Genomic DNA, 21,133 nt, shown 5'->3' on the forward strand with positions numbered 1-21,133 from the left:
CCTCTTGTGGGATCGTAGGATTTATAGCTAGAAGAGACCTTGAAAATCAACTTATCCATTGCCCCTTATTTTACATGAGGAAATAGAAGTCCAGAGAATTGAAGTCACTTGCCTTAGGTCAAGAAAGCTGCCTAATTCTCATCTACAAACTGAATAGGCTTAATTCTTTCAATCTGATGATTTTGTATTTATTCTCTTTGTATTTATGCTGCATATATACATATATGGCTCTATATGTATGTATGTGTATTTGTGAAAAGACAAGCACTACAAAGGATGAAAAGAGCTTTCAATCTATACCAGTGGAGAAAGTTCCCAAATCAATGTAATCACTAACCTACCGAAATGTCAGATTCAATTGCTACAAGGAGCAAAACCTGAACTAAATTTCAATAGTCTTGTATACAATACACCACACTGAACTTGACTACTAATCACTGAAATCAAATACTAATCAATTCAGTGTTGTTGTTCAGTATTTTTTCAGTCAAGTACTACTCTTTGTGACCCTATTTGGGGTTTTCCTGGCAAAGATACTAGACTGTCCTTTGACCCAGCAATAGCACTTCTAGGTCTGTATCCCAAAGAGATAATAAAAATTGGAAAAGGACTCACGTGTACAAAAATATTTATAGAAGCTCTTTTTGTGGTGGTGAAGAATTGGAAATTGAGGGGATGCCCATCAATCGGAGAATGGATAAATAAGTTGTATATGAATGTAATGAAATACTATTGTGCTATAAGAAATGATGAGCAGGTGGACTTCAAAAAACCTGGAAAGACTATCAACTGATGCTTAGTAAAATGATCAGAACCAGGAGAACATTATACATAGTAACAGCACTTTGTGTGATAATTGACTTTGATAGGCTTAGCTATTCTCAGCAATGCAAGGATCTAAGACAACTCCAAAAGACTCATGATGCAAAATGCTATCCACATCCAGAAAAAGAGAACTATGGGGTATGAATACAGATGGAAGCATTAAAAAAACATACTAGAGTGGTTTGTCCTTTCCTTCTCCAGCTCATCTTACATCTGAGGAAACTGAGACAAACAGGGTTAAGTGACTTGCCCAGGGTCACACAGCTAGTAAGTGTCTGAGGCCAGATTTGAACTAACAAATTCTCTTGATTCCAAGCCTTATACTCTACCCAATGAGCCTCCTAACTGCCTAATTAATTCAATACTAAAAGATAGATCCGATTGAGACATTTTGTAATAAAGTCAAGGAAAATAGTGCATATAATCTAACCGAATTTAGACATGCATCTCTCCTTGTATCGTAAAAGTCAAATTTAAACTGTACACATCTTTGTAGATTTTGACAATTTTGCTTACATGCATCAATTATTTGCCCAATACTAGTCTTGATTTACTGAAGGAAAGTACAATTGATAGTGATTTAAACTGTATTCCTTCCACTGGGAATTGCTTTTTAAAAAGGATCAGAGCCTTAAGAAGATAAGGTAGACATTGGAATTTCAGCACTCAGTGGGTAGGGAAAAATTTGAGGACTAAATGATCCTCTTAGAACCCCAGAAATCACACTATGTAGGCAGCCACCTACTGTCCTCCTGTATGAAGTTCAGCATCTTAACTCTCACCTGGTTTATTGCAATAGCCTCTTTTAAAATATTATCTTGGTTTTTTTTTAACCTCACCAGAATTTCTCCAAATATTAATTGGCCTCCTCTTTCCAGTTTTTTTTTCCAATCCATCCTCCACAGAGCTACCAAAATAATCTTCTGAAAGCCTAGGTATAATCACTTTACTCTCCTCGAGGAATCCTGTTGTCACTTTGCTGTTGTGCAGTTGTGTCCAACTCTTCGTGACCCCATTTTGGGGTTTTCTTGGCAAAAATACTGGAGTGATTTCCTGTTTCCTCCTCTAGCTCATTTTACAGATGAGAAACTGAGGCAAACAGGATTAAGTGACTTTCCCAGGGTCACACAGCTGGCTAGTAAGTGTCTGAGGACAGATTTGAAATCAGAAAGATTAGTATTTCTCATTTTGAGTCTCCCCCTGCCCCCCTACCTCCACCCCAGTTCTATCCACTGCACCAGGTGGTTGCTGCTATCACTAGGATAAAATAAAAATGCATCAGATTGAACATTTGAAGTTCTTCATAATCTGTTTTCAGTCTTCATTTGCTGACTCACTAAACAGTACTCCCCTTCATATACTCTACATTCTAGTCCAATTCACCCACTTGTTTTTCTCTAACTCAGCCTCACATTTCCTTCCTCCATACCTCTCCTATGTTTCTTCCTCTCTTCCACCACTTAGAATCCTTAGCTTCCTCCAAGGCTTATTTTAAATATCACTTCCCCAAGGTCCTCCATGGCTTCTCCCCAGATGTAGTACTTTATTCACTCCCTTTCATTTGTATTTACTAAATTTATCTATGTAAATGTTGGTTTCCACCCAGTAGAAAGTAAGCTCCTTGAGAGCAGGGACTATATTTCTTTTTGTTTCCACCCCAAGTGCCTAGCACACTGCAGGCGCTTTACAAATGTTTATTAACTTGAATAGGGGTAGGAAGGAAGGGGGGACCTGCTGGTGAGCCCACATTACCAGCAGTCATTTAAGCGTTTGCTAATGAACTCCCACTGCCAGCTGGCTCTTAGCTAATTCTTTTTTTTTTTCCAAGACTAATCACTAATGTTCTTCTGTTCCTCTTCATCTCCCTTCAGATCCCCAAATTGACAACTGTTGCTGGCAGCTGGGAGCAAAGCTAGTTTTCATTGTCTGCCAAAAGGATGGCAGGAGGAAGAGGGATTGTTTTGTAACCTCACTGCTCAGCCTTTCATCTGCCTTTTCCACTAATCGTGTTTCTTCACGTGATTTTGAAATTTTTTTTTGGGGGGGGGTACTGAAAGTTAATTACCGGAGTTGAGAGAAAACCCCAGAATGTGACCTGTACCTGCAGCACCATTATTGCACCTTTCAAATCCCCAGAATCCTAGTATCAGAATCTCAGCTCCCTCCCTACTCATTGGCACGAGGTGGCAGAGACAAGGGTCAGATTTTCTGATAGGTAGTTTCCACAGTAGTTTCTCTTTCAGACCCAGAGTTTTTAGCATATTCATCCTCTCCACAGACACATACAAACAACTAGAGCCATTCCAGATAGCTAAGTGAAAAAAAAGCACACCCCCAGATGGTGAATAGAAAACTACCCCACCCCAAATAACCTTCATCTTCCAGCTGGGTGTCCGGTGATACCTATCAATGTCATCTTCTGTGCAAATTGCCTCATTATCCCTCTGCATGTTGGCCTTGAACTTCATTGGGCTGATCCCAGGAAATCACTTCTTTAAACACCCATTTAGCCAGCCTTTGTCTCCTCCCAGTGTATCACAGTCTTCCCACAGAAGTCTGAGAGTCAGCCACCAAGAGTGAATGGAAGGAAGAAGAAATGAAACTTTGCCCCGAGATTCTTTAATACCAGCACCACTGCTGACAACTCACCTTTACCACAGTAAGCTTGGCATCTTGGTCTCCGGCATCTAAGATAAAAAAAAATGCAGGGGGAAAGCAGACATGTGTGATACAGTAGAAGGCTGCTGCAGCAAGAATTGCACATAAAAAGGGGTGGGGGAGGGGAAGCAAGGCAGTGAATTGGAATCAGGAAGACCCAGGTTCAAATCCTCCCTCAGACACTTGCTTGCTGAATGACCCTCAGTATATCCTATCACCTCATCTTAGTGACTTTAATCTACAGAATGAGGGATTTGGACAGGATGTCCTATAAGGTCCCTTTGGCTTTAAATGTATGAACCTATGATCTCTAAATCCCTACCTGGCTTTAGCAGTCCATGTTCTAAGTTCCCTTTCAGCTATGACATTCCATGTTCTGTGTTCTACTACACTAATCTCTCAACCTATCACAACTATCTAGGAAGTGCACTCCAAGGATCCTATCATCTCTTCAGTAGACAGAAGTGAGGTGCCCAGTTTGACAGTGCAAATCAACCACATTTACTTAAGAGCCTACTATTTACCAGGCCTTGTGTTCCACAAAGCACATGCTTTCAAGGAGTTTATAGTCCTTGATCAGTAGATAGAGATAATAAGTTTGCACAAATAAGTGTTTATTGAAGTTGATAAGGGCAAAGGAGAGATATAGATAAGGTTGTAAGAAAATCTGAGGAAAGGAGGATCACTTTCACCTGGAAGGACCAAAAAAAGGAAGGAAGTAGTGCCTAATCTGGGGTGTATGAGCTGCTCAGGGAGGATGAGCACCTCTGGTACAAGGGCTTGCCAAGCCCTTTTCAGGGCTCCTCATACTCCTTTGGTGTCCACCTGTCACCCAGCTCTAATCTGTGGCTCCAACTAGCTGTAGCATGAGCAGTGGGCTATGACTTAGTAAAACCATCTGGCAGACAGGCTAGACCAAATTGAGGGTACCCGTTATTGAGTCAGGGAGATGTCTACCCCAAGCATATAAAGACTTCTCCAGTGGAATGGGCAAATGAGAACAATTTGTTCTAATGTCCATGAAGCTGGATGAAGCAGACACTTTAGAGCTATTAGAGCTTGGTCAGATATCAAAGACACTAAGGTCATCCACTACATCCTGGGCTATCACCAATCGTCTTGACTTTTTTCCTGCTATTGGACTTTGAAAGAGAGAGTGAGACTGAGGACATCATGCAACTCTGTCTCACTTAAATCCAGTTCACATACAGGTCAAGACATCACCCCATGATGCCATTGGTCCTCTTCAAAAACAAAGGACAAACAACAGGAACAGCAATGACCTAAGCACCTAAATTGGGTCCTGAAAGAAGAGCAGGATTTCAATCGATGGAGATGTGGAAGGGACACATTCTAAAAATGGGAAGTGCTATATGAACGTCCAGAGTGGGAGAAGGTGGGGCAGAACTGGGGAACACACAGTATCTGATATAACTGGAATGTGGAATATGTGAAAGGAAATCATGGGAAATAAGGCTGGGATGATAGATGGAAATTTTTGTGGTGGGCCTTAAGGAAATTTGCATTTTCTGTAAGAAACAATGAAAACTCTTTTTTGAGGAAGAGAATGACAGGATTAGACTACTTTGGATGTTATTTATCAGGTAGGAAGCTATTTCAATAATCCAAGCAAGAAGAAATTAGAATCTGAACTAGGGTGGTGACAGCATGAATGGAGAGGAGGGCATGGATGTGGTTTCCTACAGACTTGGTAGGACTTGGCAATTGTCCGAATGTGGAGGATGACAGAGAGGGAAGAGTCAACGATGACTGTGGGATTATAGGTAGCAGGAAAGGTAGAGGTACCCTCAACAGATAGGGACATTAGGAGGAATGCCAATTTTTAGAGAGGAATGATAATTTCAATTTGGAATATGTTGAGTTTGAGTTGCTAGGATAGGGCTTGGGGGGTTGAGAGGACAACTAGGTGGAGATGCCCAGTAGACAGTTGGAAATGAAGAATTGGAGTTTTTAGTAAGAGAAGAGCTTGAGATAAAGATTTGGGAGTCATGGAAGATTTTTTTTTTTTAGGCAATTGGGGTTAAGTGACTTGCCCAGGGTCGCATAGCTAGCAAGTGTCAAGTGTTTGGTCTGAGGCCGGGATTTGAACTCAGGTCCTCCTGACTCCAGGGCTGGTGTTCTATCCACTGTGCCACCTAGCTGCCCCTGGAAGATGATTTTCTAATATGGCTCTTTATATTTGCTTATAATTTACCCTTTATCAGGGCAGCTGGGTGGCTCAGTGGATAGAGTGCTGGGCCTGAGGTCAGGAAGACTCATCATTCCTGGCCTCAGACACTTAGTAGCTGTGTGACTCTAAGCAAGTCACTTAACCCCATTTTCCTCAGTTTCCTCAGCTGTAAAATGAGCTGGAGAAGGAAATGGCAAACCACTCCAATATCTTTGCCAAGAAAACCCCAAGTGGGGTCACAAAGAATCAGACAGGACTGAAAAAAAATGCTTAAAAAATTTCCCCTTTAGGGAATGCAATTATTTATACTATCCCCATTCAGTAACCAAAGAAGGAAGTCCTTTTGCTTTATCCCTGGCTTTGGAGTCAGAGGGCATGGGTTTGAATTCTGTCTCTGCTACTTATTCCTATTCATTTTGTTAATGAGAAGGTTGAGGTACAGAGTAGCTAAATGACTTGTTCAGGGTAACACAGTTAAGTGGATGACCTGGGATTTGAACCCAAGTCCAATAACTTTACATCCCATGCCCCGACCACCACACTCACACTTAGGCCTAGCTTAATACTGTTACTTTGCAACAGTTCCTACTTTTTGTGTACTTTGTCCCCTTACGGGAAGACGACTTGTTTTTATATTATTTTATTATTTTCATCTCCTCTTATAACACCCCAAACAATTATCAATCCATAGTACTGTTACTAAGTGCTTGTTTTCTAGGTCAGGATAGAGTGGCCTAGTGAATTGGTCTGGTATGAAGGGCTATGAAATAAGTGGTAGTATGTAGGTGGGAAAGAAATTGATTTTCTGGGCTCCAACTCAAATAATATTCACCTCTTATATCTACATGATCCTTTATAGTTCCCAAAACCCTTTCAAATATGTTATCTCATAGGAAAGAAAGCATATGTTAGTGGAGAGAGTATTTATCTTGAATCCTAGCCTAGATATTTACTAGCTATGTGATCTCGAGAAAGTCACTTAATTTCCCTGGTCCTCAGTTTCCTTATCTGTAAAATAAGGATTTTGGAGTAGATGACCTCTGAGATCTAAATCTATAATCCTATGAAGCTGGCTAAGTCACATAACTTCTGTCATTCTCAGTAAATAGAGATCTGTAAAATAGAGATAATGCCAACACCTACTTAACCAAGGTTATCATGAGGATCAAATGAGATAATATATGGGCAACACTTTGCAAACTTCAAAGTAGTATGTATGTGTGCGTGTGTGTATATGTGTGTGTGTGTGTGTGTGTGTGTGTGTGTGTGTGTGTGTATAATAGCTATTATTATCTATCTTTATTATTTGATCTTCACCACAACCCTAGAGCAGAGGCAGGGCAGAGATCATCATCCTATTTTTTGGCGATGTAAAAATTGAAGGTCAGAGCAGGGCAATGATTTATACGATATCACATTGTGAAACGAGGTCAGCCAGGTTGGCTGGAAGTTGGTCAGTGGCTTACTAGAGGCAGCCTGGTAGAGAGGCAGAGATGGGACTCAAACTGGGGTCATAAAGTCATAGGATTTAGAAATGGAAAGGATTATCTGGTCTAAATCTTTAATTTTATAAATGAAAATGAGGCCAAGGAAAGCCTCATCAAAATGGGAACTGTTGCAGGGTAAATAGAGCAACTTGGGAATAATAGCCCCAAGTGTGTGTGGTAGACAGAGCACTGATGTGAAGTCACTGGACATGGGTTCAAATCCACTTAACTGTGTTACTTTGGGCAAGTCATTAATATACTCTGGACCTCATCTTGCTTGTTCATAAAATTAGGGGGGTTGGACTACATGCCTTCTAAGGCCTTTCCAGCTCTAAATCTGTGATGAAACTGAAGCACAAAGAGGTTTAGTGACTTACCCAAGGTCACACAGCCAGTAAGTGTAAAAGGCAGGATTTGAATTCAGGTCTTCCTGACTCCAGGTCCAGATCTCTATTCTGGCCACCTAGTTGTGAGTACATAGTAGGCGATATTGGCATAACAATATAGGTATGACGCGAATCCTCCTTTCAAGGTGCTTATCATGTAAAATGGAGAAAGATATGTCGTATCATATAGAGTCCTAGACAACACAGGTTTGTGTAAAGGGGCTGGACTTAATCAGCTCTAAGAGGCCCTAAATCTGTAGGCAAAGTGCTGTAAGAAGCGTCGCGAGTTACATTGAACCTGGAGAAGAGAAGACCTGGGGTGATGGAGTTATTACTTTCCAATATTTTAAGGGTTACCAAGTAGAAAAGGAATGAAAATTTCTCTACTTATCCTCAGAGTACAGAACTAGGGACAACAGGAAGAAAGGCAGATTTCAGCTCAATAGAAAATAGCCTTTATATATTGATGAAGGTAATGAACTAGTGGAAAGACCCTGGTTAGGAGTCTGAAGACCTGTAGTCTGTAGCTTTAACTTATCTTGCTATGCAGTTAAGTAACTTAACAGAACCCCAGAATGTCAGAACCCAGATTGGAGAGCATCTCAAATAGCATCTGGCAGAACCCAGACCCGAACAATAACCTTTGATACCATCCTGGATGTACAAACTCATTACATCCCATGGTAGCTGATTCCATATCTGCTTAGCAGCTAAGCAGAGCAAGGCCAAACCTTAGCTCTGAGTCTTAGGAAATCATTGTTACGTAGAGAGAATGGAAACCTGACTCTCTGAAACATCTACTCATTGTTTCTTATTCTGCTCACTGAGGCCAAGCAGAAAAAAAAAATAAAAGGATCTGATCTGTCTTCCAGGTGATATGTCTTCAAATGCTTTAAAGCAACTGCACTATCCCTCTAAGTCTTCTTTTTTCCAGGTCGCTATCCCCCATTACTTCAACAAGCCTTCAGAGTGGTCTGTAGTCACTCTCATCATCCTGATCTACCAGTCAGTCTTAAACATTTATTAAGCACCTACTGTGTGCCAGATAGTCTTCAGAAGTCTTTAGCTCATCAATGTACTTTAAAAATGTGGCATCTAGAGGTGAACACAGTGTTCCAAATGGGTATCTGACCATGGCAGAGTATATAACAAAACCATCACTTGTCTTGGTCTAGATACTATACCTTTTTACGCACATGGCCTAGATATATCCATTATATCATTCCTTCATTTAATCAAAGGCTTTAGACTAAGTACTGAAAGTCCATAATCAGTGTTAATGTCTTAAAAGCCATTGGATGAAATGGAGTTGATGCTGCACAAGAAATGAGTTTGAATTAGTTAAGGAGAGTTAGTCATGCCTTGTGGGTTTTATTTAAAATAACAGACAGATTTGAGACCCAGGGATTCCAGTGTCTACCAGCGGAGAGGAGACAGAGCCCTTCTAGCTAAGCCCTGGAGAAGGAATTGCTTAGGAGACAGGAGAAGAGCCCTGGCTGTAGCCTCAGTCTTCCCAGGCCCCTTGGCCAGAAAAGAACCTTGTAAGCTTCAGTAAGTCAGAGAATTTGGACTTCTATCAGTGTCCTAATCTTGGGACAGCAGTGGCTGGCAGCAGTGTTTGAATTGGGAGCCTAGGACAGACCAGATACGCTGAGGAAATGCAGCTTCCAGACTCTACAAGCAGTCTTGAAGAAAAGGCACACTAGGCCCAAAGTCAAATTTATGATTACCTCAGTGAAAAGGAGAAAAAGATTTCCAACAACCAGGAATTATGAGTTACCGTTTTGCCATAGATGCTCCCTAAGCCTGAGCCAATTTTTCCCTGTACGCTGTATATAATTTGGGGAGAGTGTGTCACAGACCACAGGAGGAATGCTTATATTTGATCTTGTTATGCTACCTTAGTAAATATTCATTTCTAAACGCTAATTCAATTTGACTGATAACTTGGTATCAACTGATCATCATGGGGTGTGTGGGAGAACACACCAGAGGGGGCTTATGAGCTAACCAATACCCAACCCTCGAGCTCTCAGGACCCAAGCTGCCAGCGTGAGTGGAATTCCAGTAATTCTGAAGTGTGTAACTATTAGACCATAGTATCACAGGTATTCAAGGTATAATACAAGGTATACAGGTAGAAGAGATGACAAAAGTCATTGAGTTCAGTTTTTCTCTACCTTCATTTTATAGATGAAGAAACTGATCATCTCTGAGGCTTCTTCCAACTCTGCCATTCTTCAATTATAAGCTCACCGTCTAATCTCACACCAAACGTAGACTGCTGGAAATTGAGATTCAGTTCCTTTCCTCCCTGAATCTCTCTTTCACTTTCATTTTCATTGTCTGTAACAAATAGAGTTGAATTTATTTTGTTCCAATTTGGTAGAACAAATTGTATTGTATCAAATAGGTTTCTCTAGATTTTATTGTCCATTGCCATCCTTTGGATTTAAAAATGTCAGAGATATTTCTGCAATATTTGATGTGTGTCTCTAGCTGCCTGTTAATGTCTTGGTTATATGTTTTCTTCTTTGTATATCCTGAAATGTGGATCCAGGGCACTGCAGTCACACCTTACTGTAAGCTCTCTGACAGTAAGCCCTAAAGGGTTTCTGGGAAGTTCTGGAATCCTGGGTAGGGTGCAGTGAATAGAGTTCTAGGCTTGGAGTCAGGAAGACCTGAGTTCAAATCCTCACTCAAACACTGACTCAAACACTTGTGTGACTCTCACAAGACATTTAACTTCTCAGCCTCAGTTTTCTCATCTGTAAAATAGGGATAATAATACCTACTTCACTGGGTTATTGTGAGGATCAAATGAGATAATATATGTAAATCCCTTTTCAAGTCTTATAATGATAGCTATTCTCCTCATCAACACCAACTTAATGAATGAATGAAAAAATTATTAAATGCTTACTATGTGCCAACCACTGTATTAAGTGCTAAGGATAAACACAAAAAAGTGAGGTAGTCCCTGTTCTCAAGGAGCTTACACTTGAATTGGGGGGACACAAAACATAAAAAGAAAACTTAGCTGTAGATGAGAAGTTGCAAGGCCTCAAAGTCTTAAGGGTAAAGCTATCGGGGGAATTGCAAGTATTTAAAAAAACACTTCCCTCATACAAAATCTGTGGAGTAAGCAGTAAATAAAACTAACATTCATTAGTATCCTAATTTTACAGATCAGGAAACTGAGGCAGACAGGGTAATTGACTTGCTCATAGTCATATGATTAATAAGTGGTAAGACTGGGACAGGGAATGCACGTCTTCTGGCTCCTTGTACAATATTTCTACTCTATCCTCCTACCTCCACAGTGGTTCAGAAAAAAATAAAAATAAAAATTAGTGTAAGGGTGGGAATTCAGAAAGATTTTTATATACTTTCCAGAAAAACTGAAAGAAAACAGAAGAGAGAGGGAATATACATATTCCAATTTTCCAGTTTCTTTTTCAGTACTTTCTCCAGTTTTATATGCAAATTATGGTATATACAATATTTTTATATATTTTTAAATTAACCAGATGGCTTTATAGTTCCAAAAGGTGATTTTTAAAAGGAGAGAGGAAGCTAATTTTTAAAAGGCTTTCCCCTTAATCTCTTTTGCTCCCCTCCAGAAATGTAATTAATATACAGTTACAAAGGAGAGACAATTTCCTTGCGGGCAAGAAAAATAAAAATTGGTAGAGAGGTAGAGCTCTTAACATATTATGACAAATTTTTGTACTGTTTTAATTCAAGAACATTTTAAGAGAATTAGTAGTAATCTTCTTTTGATATGAAATTGAGTCTGTAACTAGAACGAATTACTATTCAGTCCTCACTCTACTATTTTACTCTTTTTTATTTTTTCATTTAAACCAGATCAACAAACAATAATCAGTTCTTTGACTCAGCTGTGGGTTAGGGAAGTGCTTCATCTGGCTCCTGGGTGATTTGGTATTCCACATCAGTCCCTAGCCTGTAATGCATACAGTCAGCTATTCCCTAGCTGGTAAACATTAAAGTCAAAGGAACCCTTGATTTACTTTCAGAATCAAACAACATTTGCAATATGCCACCCTTCTGTGAAGCGATAAGAGGCTTAGTAAGATAAAACTACTGTGCTTATTCAGAGAGCTAATCTCTGCATGATTAATTGCACTAGTGAGAGAGAGAGAGAAAGAGAGAGACCCAAACACATGCTAGCCTCAAATATCCAAGTGCAACAAATGGTGAAGCAAACAGAGCCCTAAATTCAAATCCTTCCTCAAATACTTACTAGCTGTGACTCTAGGCAGGTTACTTCAATTCCCTCACCCTCAACTATCTTGTAGTAACTTTGGCTCACGTCTTCTGGGACCATAAGTTCTAGCTCGTTCCTGATGGAAATCCTTCCCTGCCAGCTTAGAGTTGCCCAATCCTGTGTGCTCTTATTATCAACCCATGTAGCCCTCTTCTCCTGTCTTAAGGCTCTGGCCATGCCCAAGCTCCTTAACTAAGGATTGGTGAAAGAGGAGACAACCCTCACCTGATTTTAGCCCCTCTAAGTTCCCCTGTAGAACCAAATCTCTGGAGCCACTCTCCACCAGAGGACTCTTCTTCCCAATAGCATCCTTTCCCCTGTTTGAGGTGGTGGTGAGTATGTGCTGAAAAATTCAGTAGTGTTAAATAAACCTTTTTGCTCTATGCCCTTCCTATCTTTGCAGTCCTTGCTTCTTCTTCAGTGACTCCTAAGAATTTCCACCCACATGCATGAACTCTGGCCCTGTGTCGGGGCCATCTCCTCCTCCCTCTGCCTTCCCCTTCCCTCAATTCCTAAGTGAATCCAGCAGAGGCAGGGCATGCTTAATCTGTAAAATGAGGGAGTTTGGGCTCAGTGGCCTCTAACGTCCCTCCCAGTGCTAACTCTATGATCAGAAGTAGTTACTGGCTTGTATATGCAGTTGATTTAAAATCTGTATGTATCCAACCCTAATCTTTATCCTGAGTTCCTGTTATCAATTGCTTCTTGTACACCTCTAACTGGATGTCTTGTAGGTGCATCTCAAAGTCAACAGACAGCAAACTCAACAGATCTCCTCCCTCCCCCAAAGTATCTTTCCAAGTTTCTTATTATTGTTGAGAAGACTGCCATTTTCCTAATACAATCCCTGAGTCATCCTCAACTCCTCACTCACACTCACCCCACATATCCAAGTGTTATCAAATATTGTTTCTACCTTCACTGATGTTCATATCTCTTTCCATCCACACAGGCACCACTTTGGTACATGAAATAACCTCTTGAAACAGCCTTCACGTTGGTCTTCCTGCCTCTCTTCCTTCCCCACTCTAATCTGCTTTCCATTAAGCTGCAAAAGAGATTTTTGCTAAAGTCCAAATCTAATTAAATATGTCATTTCCACTCATCTCCCTCCCCCTCCCACAACTCCAGTTGCTCCTCATTTCCTCCAAGATCAAATGTAAGTTTCTTTGTTTGTCATTTAAGTATCTTCACATCCTATTCCCTTCTACCTTTCCAGTGTCCTTACACTTGGCTTGTCTTTATATACTCTACAATCCAGTTAAACTTGATTCCTTGTTATTCCTTGGACACGATACTCAGTCTTCCAACTATTTGCATTTATGCTGTCTGACCCTCATGCCTAGAATGCTCTGTCTCCTCATGTATGTCTCCTGGCTTTCCTGGCCTCCTTGAAGTCATCTCTATTCCTGCCTTCTGCAGGAGGCCTTTCCCTGTCTTTCCCCTACTCTTTTAATTACCTTCTTACACACACATGTATAGACACAGAAGTATATACATATTTGTATGCTGTATATACACACATACATGTAATGTGTATATATGCACATGCATGCATGATATCTATATAGTATATGTGTATATACATATATACTATATATATATGCTTGTATACAGATAATACACTATATATACTATATATACATATCCTTTCTCTCTCTCTATATATATATATATATATATATATTCACATACATACATACATACATACATACATACATACATACATACATACACTTATTTGTTGAATGAATAAATGTGCATTTCTGGGCCGCCGTAAGTACATAACTTCTTGTGGTCCTGGGTGATGCCAAAGATAGAGAACTACATTTATTTAAGAAGTTAGCCTTTAGCCGGATGGGAAGAGAAAGAAACTCTGAGTTAATCTATGTTATTTGGCAGTGTTCAGCCCATGTTTTTTGACCTTAAAAGTTTAGATATCCTTAAATCAGACTTTGGACTTCTCGCCACGTCCTCAAGGATTAGCACTAAAGTAGGACACCTAGGAAGCTAGAAGTCTCAGCATCTTGTTCTGCAGAAAGAAGCTAGGCAGGTCTTTTTGTTTTCTCTGACTTATTGTTTCTGTTTGTAAGATGTGGATAAAGCCAGCTGTCACCTGCCTTACCCCACTCTGATGTGAGAATTAGGAGGCTAAGTTTTAGCTGCTCAAAGAAAGATGATATCGAGTGTTGTTGCACATTGAGTTAATAGTTCTTTAACTGAACTGATGATAAAAAAAAAAAAGACAATCTTACAATACAGAACCAGCTGTGGTGTACTGAAAAAAAAAAGCCCTGCATTTGTATTCAGGACACCTGGGTTCAAGTCCCTATTTCTCAAATTAGTAGCTGTATGGCTTTGGACAAACCACTTGATTATTTGGGGCCTCTTTTTCTTTACTGACAGCTTCAGCAAGGAACCATGCTAGGATCTCATGTCCTTTCATCTCTTTATTCACTTAATGAAATGTAGCTAGGTGGTATAAAGGCTAGAGGGCAAGACTTTTAGTCAGAAATAATAATGTTAATGATAATATGTTGATGATATTAGCTAGCATTTACCTAGTTCTTTAAAGTGTGTAAAGTATTTTTTGTATCTTTTATTTGATGTTCACAATAGATGTAGATACTCTTATTATAATACCCATTTTATGGATGAGGAAATAGAGACTGAGAGGTGCTATGTGACTTGCCCAGGCTCACACAAACAGTCCTTGTCTGAGGCAAGATTGAGACATAAGGTCTAACACTCTATCCACTGAAAACGCATGTTCAAATACTGCTTCAGACGCTGAAAGCTGTGTGACCCTGAGCCAACCTCTTAACCTCTCTTGGCTTCAGTTTCTTCATCAGTAAAATGGGGATAATAACCTGCCTCCCAGTAATGTGGGTAACAAATAGATAACATATAAAACACATTGTAGATTGTAAAGTGCTATATAAGTATCGGGTAGGTAGGTGGCCCAGTGGATAGAGTGCTGGGCTTGGAGTCAGGAAGACCTGAAAAATCTGGCCTCAGACACTTGACACTTGCTAGCTGTGTGACACTGGGCAAGTCACTTAACCCTGATTGCCTCTCAGCAAACAAACAAAAACAAATAAAGTTCGAGGGGAGTAAATGAACTTGGTAAATGTGATTGTTAAAAGCTTCATGCAGTGCCAACCTGATACCAGTTAGATAAGCCTTTTTTTTGCACGTGGACCGAGAAGGCATAAGAGAATTTTTCCATTATTGAATGTCTACCGGTTGGAATGTATCTTTTTCGATCTTCTATCAACAGACGATAACTTCTGAAAGTCATATGGAAGTTCACATGTGTGATGAAGTCACTGCTCTTTATTATTTCCTCTTAAGACTGTAAAACATGTGAGGTGATATGAGGAGGTTATGGAAGACTTGTTTTCTGCTTTTTGCTTTTCTGCAGGTGCACAGAAAAACAAACCATAGGAGATGAGAATATTTGAGACATGCTGCTTTCCTAGAACTGTCTTCTAGGGTAAACTTAAGGCAACTAATTTCAGAATGAATTATCTTAGACCATATCCACTTCTTTCAGAATGGAAGAGAGGGAAAAAGGAATAACAGAATTTTCAATAGTTCTAATAGTAATTATAGTTGTAGATTGTAAAGACTTACACCAATGTAAGACATGAACCTTTTTACATGAATAAATGGGTGGATGGCTGATGATTGAAAAATCAGTTATTAAGTGCCCAGTATGTTTCAAGCACTGTGTTATTTATGTCTCATTTCTCTAAAACACTGTAATCTACCCAAGGGCAGGGACCTTATTTTTCTTCCTTTTCCTACAACCCTGCAAAACCTCTTATATTTTAAAATGCATAGCTCGCCAAAATGATTTACAAAATGAGTCATGGAAAATGTCCTGAGTGGAAAAGACATTCCTTAGAGCTGATGAGGTCAACATGTGCCTGCCTGTAACCTTGTATTGATTGCATTTAACCTCAGAATACTACACAATCTTTCCAGTAATATCCATGATCAGTCTTAAACAGATATTCTTACCTTTTTTTTTTCTTTTTGGGTGCATCCTGAGCTCCTTTGGCTGTCTGGTGAAGCCTAGGAAATCCTTTTTAGAAAATGGTTTTAAATGTATAAAATAAGATACTTAAGAATCTAGTGGAAACCAATTAGATCAAAATACAATTATATATAATTATAAAATTGTAAATTTTATAAATATATACATGCATGTATATATGTATATATTTATCTATATATGTCTATATATGCACATATGTATATATTCACAGATCCCAGGCAAAGAACCTCTGCCCAAAGGCATAGTCTCAACATTCACAAGTGAGAGTTATCTATATTAGAAAAAACAGCCAATGAAAAATGCATTTGGTCAGGATATAGCTCGCAGGGCAGCCAATCAAGTCAATTTATCAATTAATCTACTTTGGCCAAGCAATGCAGATGGACCATGACCTTGGCCCAGAGTATTTGAGTGGTCCCAAGCTGTTCCCTGTCAGTAAGGCCCATTACAAATCCCACCAATATTCTTTTAGCAATAATAAATGCTATTTACCATGGAATGATACAATCTCAGAAGAATCAGAATTGCAAATGTCCCCAAAAGCAATAAAAAAATGCATGGCTCATAAATTTTGAGCTAGAAGACAGATTTAGATATGGAAGATACCTTAGAAGTTATCATCTAATACAACCCTCTCATTAAAAAAATTATATTGATTTTTTTCTTTGGTTTTACACTGGTCATTTGTAGATGTACAACTCCTTTTCCCTCCTTTCATCCCTTTAGTGAGCCTTCCTTCATAACAAGTAAAACCAATCAAGACAGCAACTGTTTCTGACAGTATATGTCATATTCTACACCTGTAGTCCCCCACTTCTTCAATGAAATATAGGTGGTACAATTCTTTAGCTGATTTCTGAGGCCACAATTGGTCATACAAATTACAACGCCTTCAGCTGAGTTTCATTCTTCTTTTCGTGTACATCATTGTAGTCCTTGTGTATATAGTTATCCTGATTCTTCTTACTTTGCTTTGCATCAGTTCCTGCAAGCATTTCTGTATTTCTCTGAATTTCTTATGTTATTGTTTCTTATAGTGTAATGTTATTTCCAGTATATTCACATGCTCAGATTTTGTCCATCCATTCCCCAAATGATGGACTTTTTGTTTTTGCCTTCTTTTTTTCTACAATACTGCTAAGAATATCTTGGCATATGTTACGACATCTTTACTTTTGTCTTTGATCTCCTTAGGTACTAGTCAATCCTGGGTCCTCTGAGGCAAATAGTTAAGTGACTGTTCCAGAACAGTTCCAAATTGTTTTCTGGAATGATTGGATAAATTCACAGCCGTATCAGTGTTTGTGTGCTTGTTTGCCTGTAGCCTCTCCAACACTGAGTATATCCATTTTTTGTCAACTTTGTCAATTTTCTGGTCAGAGGATGTAGACCAGCTCCCTCATTTTAGAAATGAGGAAACTGAGTCCTAGGGAGATGAAGTGTCTTGCCCTGGGGTCATCTGCATGGTAAAAGGCAGAGTCAGCTCCACTGATTCTAAAGCCCTGGCTTTGAATGGTTCTTTCCATTGAGCTATGCTACAGGCATAACTGGGCTGTGGCATATCACCAACATTATCAATTAAATTGGAAGGAGGATGACTCCCCCATGTACTTTGTGATCCAGTAATATGGGCCTCCTTGCTCCAACTTGTACATGACAATTCCCTTCCCTACTCTGGGCATTTTCAATGACTGTCCCTTATGCCTGGACATCCCTTCTTCCTAATCACCACTTCCTTGGAGCCAGCTTGCTCAAGGCCTACTTTGGTAAGAAGTCTTTTCATAGTCTTCTATAATCCCAGTGCTTTCCCTCTGACAGCACCCCAAATTTATCCTACTTATAGTTTGTTTGGACAGCTAGGTGGTGCAGCGGATAGAGTGCTGGCCCTGGAATCAGAAAAACGTCCTCCAGAGTTCAATTCTGGCCTCAGACACTTACTAGCTGTGTGACCCCGGGCAAGTCACTTAACTCTATTTACCTTAGTTTTCTCATCTGTAAAATAAGCTGGAGAAGGAAATGGCAAACCACGCCAGTATCTTTGCCAAGAAAACCTCAAATGGGGTCACGAAGAGTCAGACACAACTGAAAAATGACTGAACACCAACAACATAGCTATTTGCATGTTGTCTCTCCCATTAGGCTGTGAGCTCCTTGAGGGCAACTACTCTGTTTTTTTCCTTCCTTTATAACCCCAGCACTTAGCCCAAAGTAGCACATAATCGATATTTGTTGAACGATTAACTGACTAAAAATGGGGAATAAAAACAGCATAAATTTTGCACTGATGTCCACAAAATGTTAAAAGACCCAGATGAAGGCATTCAGTAATTGGGATAGTGCCTTTGTGGAGGATTTATGGAAAGACATTAGCAAGAGTTGTGCAAGGTGACAAGGTACAGGTAGTCTGTGAATTGCAATGGTGAAAGGAATATCCACAGAAATGAGGCAACAGATTCACTAAAGTTGGAAATAATAATTAAAGATGACTACTATCCATAGTTTTAATAGTAATTATAAGTTGTATGGTATAGTAGACAGGCTGCTGGACCTGGCATCAGGAGACCTAGACTTGAATCTGGCAACGAAAACTAATTGTATGGCTGTGCTTAAGTCAATTGACTTCAGTGAAACTCATTTTTCTCATCTGTAAAAAAAGAGGATATAGCTGTTGTTCATTTATCACAAGGCTGGGAGAAATCTACCTAGCAAACCTTAGGTTCTTAATATATTGGGGCCTTAACAAATGTTTGCTAAGTTGAGTTAAATACTAAATAGAAAATGTTTTCTGCCTTCTAAAACCTTATAGTGTGGTTGGGAAGATAAGGAATGTCCGTATAAAATAATTCACTCTAACACAAGACATTAGGTCCAAAGTTCCAAACAAGTGAGAGAGTCAGGAACTCTCATGTTAGTAGAGAGAAGGATATATCATTTGTCCTCTAGTGATGGTCTGAAGTGAGGAAAGGAAAAGTCACCCTAAATTAGACTTTCAGAGAAAGGCCAGATTTGTAAGCATTTTATTCACCTTTCTCAGTCCCCTGAATGCAGTAGCTCTTTCTAAGCCCAGCGAGTCAATTACCAGTGAATACTGTGATGCACACCAGCTGCTGGGAAGCATCCAGTCCTGGGATTTAGGCCTCTCTGGACTCAATGTGCTTCATGGGGCAGCAAATCTTCCTTTGGGAATCAGTAGAGGTGACCCTGCCCTTTGGTCCCAAGGCTTTTACCTTCCATTATTTTCTATCATGGTTAAGTGAGAAGAACATTGGCCTGACAGGTGGAGCTTGGATACCCACATCTTCTGTCACTTAATCGCTTTGTGACCTGTAGCAAATCACCCCTCTTCCCAACCAAGAGGCACAAGAAATATAAACGATTACAGTGTTGCCAACACTCTCCACCCTCAACTAGATTAATTCACCCCAATATAATTTATCCTAGGGGATAACTAAAGATACTTTCTTTTCTTATAGCTTCCTCCCTGGGCTAAATATCTTCAGTTAACTAGCTACTTATAAATTCATATTATACATGTTTAATGGCAGCTAGGTGGTACAGTGGATAGAATACTGGCCCTAGAGTCAGAAGGACCTGAGTTCAAATTTGGCCTCAGATGCTTACTAACTGTGTGACTCTGAGCAAGTCACTTACCCCTGTTTACCTCAGTTTCTTCATCTATAAAACGATCTGAAGAGGGAAATGGCAAACCATTCCAGCATCTTTGCCAAGAAAACCCCAAATGGGGTCATGGAGAGTCAGACATGACTAAAATGACTCAAAACCATACATGTTTAAATATGCTTTGATCAATATTTTCTTCCTATTAAACTGTAAAATCCTAGGGCATAAGGACCATGCTACTTCCAAGATACTGGCTAGTAATTTTGCCCCTCTGGATCCACGTTTCTTCCTCTGATAATGGGAATAATAATGCTTATAACCCCCCTTAGGTGTAGCATGGTACAGTGAAAAGGGGGCTGAACTTGAACATATGGGCTCAGATGCTGCGTTTGACTCCTACTAGCTGGAAGACATATTACAAAACATTGCCAGTTTTAGCCCTTGCATTTCTTTGTTGAATTGAATTAATTTAGTCATATGTAAAACAGAGAAATGAATACTTTTATCTACCTCATAGGTTTGCAAAGTGCTTTGTAAACCTTGGCATGCTTAGAAAAAGATGTGTATGTAAATACACACATATAATATATAACATATATAATATATGTACACATAGATTCTTAGCCAAATGTAAATGTGTACATATATGTACATTAGAGAAATGCGTATGAGTAAAAATACCTATAAACTTTCTTCTTGAAAATTTTATTGATATATTTCATTTAGATATCACCTCCATTTCCCAATCTATCCCTTCCTTCTCTCCTGCTCAGGAAGCCATTCCTTAAGACAAAGAACAAAAAAAGAAAGACGAAAATAAAACAATTCAGCAAAACTAACCAATGTGTCAGTCACATCCAAAACTGTGTGTAGTATTCCACATCCACAGTCCCCCCTCCCACCCACCCTTTGCCTCACGCATACAAGAGGGAAGCATAGTGCATTGCAAAGAGCATCGGCTCTGGAGTCAAAGGACCTGGGTTCAAAATACAGCTCTGACTTGTACAACCTGTATGACCTTGGGCAAATCAATTTATTTCCCCGGGCCTTGGTTTCCTCATTTATAAAGTGAAAAGTCAGACCATGTGGTTTCTGGGGTCCCTTCACGTTCTAGAGATATAATCCTACACTGATATTTCTTCTTCAAGGCCCAGATGATTTTTTAATTTAAGTTCTATAGCACTTCGTTTAGAATTCCAGTGCTGTTCTTTCCATTTACATTGTTGTAGTCATTGTGTATATTTGGTAACTTTTTTTTTTTTTTGCTTCAGCTTATTTCACTTTGCATCTAATTCAAATGAAGCTTTTCTTTCCTCTTGGATTATACTTAGATCCTTTCAAAGGTCTATGATTTCATTGCTGCACTCATTTTACTCCCAGGCCCCTTGCCTGCAGATATGATCCTCCATGGACTTTATAAGGTGCTAAGCTAAAAAAAGAAAAGCCATTGTCATAGCTGGCCAGATTTCTGATGATGAGTCTCTCCTCATTTAAGAAAAGACAACACACTGGGGCCCAGACTTGAAGACATCAGATCATCAGCACCGTGAGGGAAAGAACTATCTTTTGTCTTCTTTTGTATCCCCAGAGCTTAGCACAGTGCCTGCTTAA

This window comes from Phascolarctos cinereus, unplaced genomic scaffold, assembly GCF_003287225.1.
Source record: "Phascolarctos cinereus isolate Bilbo 61053 unplaced genomic scaffold, phaCin_HiC Scaffold_9;HRSCAF=440, whole genome shotgun sequence".
Taxonomy (NCBI): domain Eukaryota; kingdom Metazoa; phylum Chordata; class Mammalia; order Diprotodontia; family Phascolarctidae; genus Phascolarctos; species Phascolarctos cinereus.